Below are 6,051 nucleotides of genomic sequence, written 5' to 3'. Positions count from 1 at the left end.
GGACTCAGAATAGCCAGAAAAAAGTTGGAGGACCAAACTTCTTGATTCAAGACTTACAGTGTAGTACTGGCACATGAGCACAGGCACAGAAGTCAGTAGGGTAGAACACAGAGCCAGGTGTTTGTGGGCAGTTGACTCCTGATGAGGGTGCCAGAACCATCCAATGGGAAGGAGTGTACATTTCTCAACTTTCCAGGGCAATGCAATGAGTTTAGACTTTGACCTGAAACCATATCTAAAAGTCAACTAAGGATGAACCAAAGACCCAAAAGTAAGGGCTGGAACTATAAAAGCCAACAGAACGAAATAGCTTAGAAGCGAAAGAAAGAAATAGAATTATTAGACATGCCACAACCATAAGCAAAAGCAGAAAAGAGCCAGGTATGGTGGTGCACTCTTTTAATTCCAGCACTTGGGGAGCAGAGGTAGATGGATCTCAGTGAGTTCATGCCTAGCCTGGACTACATAGCAAGCTCTAAGCAGAATAAAAAGAAATCACATGTGATTGCTGAGAAGAAAGTGCATTTATAAGGTAGAGCATCAAGAAGAGAATGTGGTAGGATAGGGAGGAGAAGGCAGGAGGGACAGCCAGGCAGCAGTGAGCCTTAAGTGGAGCCAGGGCATGGGAGGACCCAGCAACCACAAGCCCTTAGATGGGCAGAAACAGTAAGCACAGCCACTCATCACTGTCAACTAGTAACTAACTGTAGGGATTTTGAAGACTCTTTGTAAGTCTCTTTCTAATCCTATCTTTACCTCATCAGTTGTAAGGCTTTTTGGCAAGCCTTGTGTCTTGGTGTTTTAGTCCCTCAGATCAAGCATGAAATCCACTTCAGAAAGTTGTTTCTCATGGACCAGTTTTGTGTGAGGGTGTCCAGAAGATGGCAGCAGACTCCTCAGAGTTCAGATCCCTGCTCTAAGATTTTACTGGCTTCATAGGGATGCAATGAAAGTGTCACTTTCAGTTTTGTTTCTTTCCTTTTTGGAAGACAGGCTTTTCTGGCTATTCTGGGTCCCTGGCATTTCCATATGAATTTTAGGATGCATTTGCCATTTCCTTTATGCAGCTCAAGCTTGATGTGTAGCAGAGATGATCTTGGATGTTTTGTAGCTTGCAAAATTTCATATATATTATATGTATATATATATGTATATATATATATATATATAATATTGCATTTCCTTTTCTCTTTACCTTCTATTCTCACTTATTTCCTTCCACCCCTGTCAACTCCCCCTTTTTCTTACAAGCCCCGTTTTCGCATTCTTTTTGTTGTCTCGTGATCCACTTATTTTGTCTGAGACCGTCTGTGTGATCTTGGATTTAGATTGGATATCTATTTAGATAGATATCTATTTAGAACCATGACAATGACTTTTCCTCAGAATCCCTTGTAGCCAGTTGTTCTTCAAGGAGTGGTAGGGCCCCATGAACCCCTCCCTAATCAATGATTGCTTCTTGACAGTTTGTCTTTTGGAGATCCTTTTGATTTTGAAACTGCTGTGAGATTAAATGTGCCTGTGTTGTGCCCTGATGATGGCATTTCACAGTCCTCTCTGTCTTCCAGATTTACATTCTCTGTTCCCTTTCGTGATGTTCCTGAGCCTAGAGAGATAGGCACTTAGCTATCACTTGACTCTCAGTAACCTTAGCTGTCTTGAAACTTGCTATGTAGACTAGGCTGGCCACAAACACAGAGATAAGTCTGCTTCTGCCTCCTGAGTACTGGGAATAAAGATGTACACCAGCACAGCCACTTTTGTTTGTATGTGTATGAGTGAGTGCCTGCATGTATGTATGTGTGCCCTGTGTGCCTGGTGCCCTCAGGTCAGAAGTGGGTGTCATGTTCTGGAACTGGTCTTACAGGTAGATCTGCTATATGGGTGTTGGGAATAGAGTCCTCTGCAAGAATAACAAGCACTGGGCTGGAGAGATGGCTCAGGGGTTAAGAGCACTGGCTGCTCTGCCAGAGAATCTGAGTTCAGTGTCCAGCAACCACATGGTAGCTCACAACCATCCATAATGAGATCTAGCGCCCTCTTCTGGCCTGCAGCCACACATGCAGGCAGAACACTATACATAGTAAATAAATCTTAGTTAAAAAAAAAGAATAACAAGCACTTATAATTACTAAGCCCTCTTTGTTCTTTTTTCATATTTAGTTCTCAGAGTGCACTGAAGTCCACAATGTAGCTGAGTTTGCATACTCAGTTTTTACCAGAAACACTTCATCTGTATTTAGATGTCATAAAGCAGTTGGAAAAAAAAACAAAAACGAAAAACAAAAAAACCCAAAAAACTAAAGTTATATCCAAGTTGTCCCAAACAAACATTTAACTTTTCTGATAATTGAATTGAGTGAAATTTTAAATTTAAGAGTTTTCGTTGATATACTTTTTGAGATGTTGAACTACAGCCCCAACTTCAACTTTTAAGTTCAGCCAGGCGTTGGTGGCGCACGCCTTTAATCCCAGCACTCGGGAAGCAGAGGCAGGCAGATCTCTGTGAGTTCGAGGCCAGTCTGGTCTCCAGAGCAAGTGCCAGGATAGGCTCCAAAGTTACACAGAGAAACCCTGTCTTGAAAAACAAAACAACTTTTAAGTTCAAATTTCATGTTATTATTGCGTGTATATAGAATTGGTGTAGTGAATCATTCTGCTGACCTGCAGAATTCCCAAAGGAGAACATTCAAATCCATATACACATAGGGAGATGAGACAACTTTGTAGAATGTTTCTCCTGTTCCACCTTTACATGAGTTAGTTTCAGGTTCAAACTTGGGTTGCCAGGCTTGCTAGGCAAGCCCCGCCACTCAGTTGTTTGGCTCTCCTTCCCCACCAAGTTGTAGATTTAAATTAGTGAAATTGAAGTTTAATTCCTTTGCTGTGCTAACATCATCTGAGTAGGACTGCTCCAAAGATCATTTTCTGGTTTTGTGGTCCCTATACAGTCTTCCCATTAGTGACCAAAGAATTGGCAAGTCAGTTTCTTGTAGGTACACATAAGATATCCTGTGACTGTGTCTACTTGGGAGCGGGAAGTGGTGAAATCTATAAGAGGACATCCCTGTGTCCTATTTGTGCCTCTGAAGAGCAAAGCAGACCATTTGGAAAGAGACTGCTTTTGAGTTCCTTGTTTCCATTGTAACCTCTTCTCTGGGCCTTGTGTGTATTGCTGTAGTTCGTTTGAATTGGTGTAGTGAATCATTCTGCTGACCTGCAGAATTCCCAAAGGAGAACATTCAAATCCATATACATGAGCTGCCTGCTGCACCCAGCTATACATTTGCCTGAGACTTGGGTCATTCCCCTGGGTTGCTGTTCAGCTGGCCTGGTTGTGACATACAGATGAGGCAATGGAATTTAGAATCTGAAATGTGGGTGGGTACTGGTCTTTACAGTTAACACAACAGGATAGCTGCAGCATATGTGGCTCATATCCTTTTGAGCCATTGAGGCAAGCTGAATCTGTTATATGTCAAACTGATCACAAAAAATGCTACACAGCCAAGGTGAGTGAGGATATTGAAAATGATTTGTTGACTTGGAAATGATGAGAGGAGACACATGCTGACTGGCTGTGAGGACTTGTGTGGCTGGTGGAGGCTATGGGCATCTGCCTTCGTGTTTAAAGAGTTGGCAAGTGTGAAACATGAGGGCTTCAGTGTGGTGGAGTTGATGTTAATGTCTGGGAAACTGGAGGTCAAGATGCTCATTTGAAACCATGTTTTCATAAGAACCTGTACCCCATGCTGGGGTTGGCAGAGCATGCCTTTAATCTCAGCAATCAGGCAGGCAGATCTCTGAGGCTACCCTAGTCTTCACAGTGAGTTCCAGGTCAGCAAAGCTGTACAGTGATATGGTCTCAAAAACAATTAAAACAAACCCTAACCTCTGGCAGAGCATTGATGCTCTGCAGCGATTTTTATATCCAGGCTGCACATGTATGTGTACAGAAAATGAGTGTCTACCAATAGGAGCAGTCAGAATCTTATTTCCTTTTCACTCTTAGTTTAAGTCCCTCCCTCCCTTCCTTTTTCATTTAAATCCGTTTCTAATTGCTGTGTTTTCCCTAGCTCCAAAAGCCTTCAAGCATTTTCTCCAGGCTATGCTTTGTCCTCTTCTGTGTCTTGTTCACTGTCAGCATTAAGCTTCCCTGAGCTGGACCATGATGTCCACCTTTCCCTTCCCTACCTGCTTCACCCTCTCCATCCTTCCAGTTTTTACCTGGCTCTCTGTTCCCTACATAGTCCCCAGATTACAGGGGCTCTGAGAACTGTGCAGGACATGTGGTTTCTTATTTTCTGGCCACAGATAATCTGTACTATTAAGTCTTCTAGCTCTAAAGAAGCTATTTTGAATTTCCAGAAAATGGTCTGTGCAATGTATTATGTAAGCAACACGGGGCTGGTTTGGTTTCATTTAAGGTTTCTAAAACTGAGCTGCTCAGTTATTTTTAGTTGCTGCCTAGTAGTTCATCAAAGTAACAGAAACACAAACACAGGTCAGCATTCCTTGGTAGGAAGAAACCACCAGCCAGAGCATCTTTCAGATTGATTTAACAGTTGTCATACTGTTGCCTTCCTTCTGCCTTGAAATGTTCCCTTGAGCATCACTTTGAGAAGTGACATCATTAGGTCACATGGACAGACATTCTTGATTACTCCTTTCAGGAAATTTATCTCAGTGGGGGCTTGTTGACACTGCAGTGGATGTCCCTGCAGAGGGACCAGGTATTTAGAAGTGTTGGCACCCCAGGACTGCATCACCATGGTCTCATGTTGAGTGTTGGCATAGCATGAGGTGAAGCAGACTGCATGCTAACTCACCATCTGTACTATGCACTTTTCTATGTGACCTACTTTCTTCCTGCTAGAGGGTTCTCTAGCATCTCTCCAGATACCACTTTATGTGCCAGGCAGAGGACAGCAGGAATGAGCATTTCTGTTCTATCACCAGAAGCCATGCTTGTACACAGGACAGTCACACAAACCACCTACAACCAAGCCCTTTTAGGGACATCTCTAACTAAAACCAGAGGGAACCAGAAACTAGAGAGTCAGGGCCAGATGACCTGAGAAAGTCTTTCCTTTGTAATATTCAGCTATGTACACTTTTATCCAAATGTGTTCTTGGTTCAGTTCCATGACAGGGAAGAATATGTATCCTCTCTTTTAAATCTCAACCCAAATTTGCATCTTATCACTTGTGCCTTGCTGTTTTGTGGTATGTGTGCTCATACTGGTATCACAAAAAAACAGGAGTAATATGCTGCACTATGCTGCCACGGCTGTGACAACTGTGATGTCACTAAATGATGGGCCATTTCAACTCCATTATGACCTGAAGTGCTGAGCATGCATTCTGTCATCATGTGACCTTGGCAGTGCTATATGAGATGTTTGAATGTACAGTAACTAAAAGCTGTAGTTTAGCAGGCATGGCCCTGTTCCATCATGGCTCTCTCCAGGCTCACTGCACCTTAGAGGGCTCTGTTATTCCATCATGTGTATTTTCCCTCCTATTTGCTTGGTGCCTTCTTAGCTTCAGGGACACCCTTTGGTCTGTCTTCTTTTGACACCTCTTTGGGTGTTATGGTGGTTTGAATGATTGATATCTATATTATCAGGCATTTGGATACCTGGCCCCCATTTTGTGGCACTGTTTGTGTGTAGGGGGATGTGCTTAGGAGATATTCCCTCACTGGAGGAGATATGTCACTGAAGTAGGTTTTGAGAGCTTAAAGACTTGCACCATTTTGAGTTCATTCTTTGCTTGTTTCTTGAGGTTTGAAATTCAGGCTCTAAGCTGTTCCTGCTGCCATGCCTGCCAGCTGCTTTGTTTCCCCATTGTGATGGTGATGCTTATCCCTCTGAAACCATAAACCCTTCCTTGATTTGTTTTGGTCGTGATATTTTGTCACCTCAAAAGAAACATAACTAATACAGATGTCCATGGCCTTTGCTCATTTTTCTGAAGTGTGATTCCTATTGTAAGCCAGTTTCATTCCATTCTTCCTTTTGACATTGAATTTCTCAAGGGCAAGACTCA

Source organism: Cricetulus griseus, chromosome 8 (assembly GCF_003668045.3).
Source record: "Cricetulus griseus strain 17A/GY chromosome 8, alternate assembly CriGri-PICRH-1.0, whole genome shotgun sequence".
NCBI lineage: Eukaryota > Metazoa > Chordata > Mammalia > Rodentia > Cricetidae > Cricetulus > Cricetulus griseus.
The sequence above is the reverse complement of the archived record's forward strand: the minus strand, read 5'-3'. Positions refer to the sequence as shown.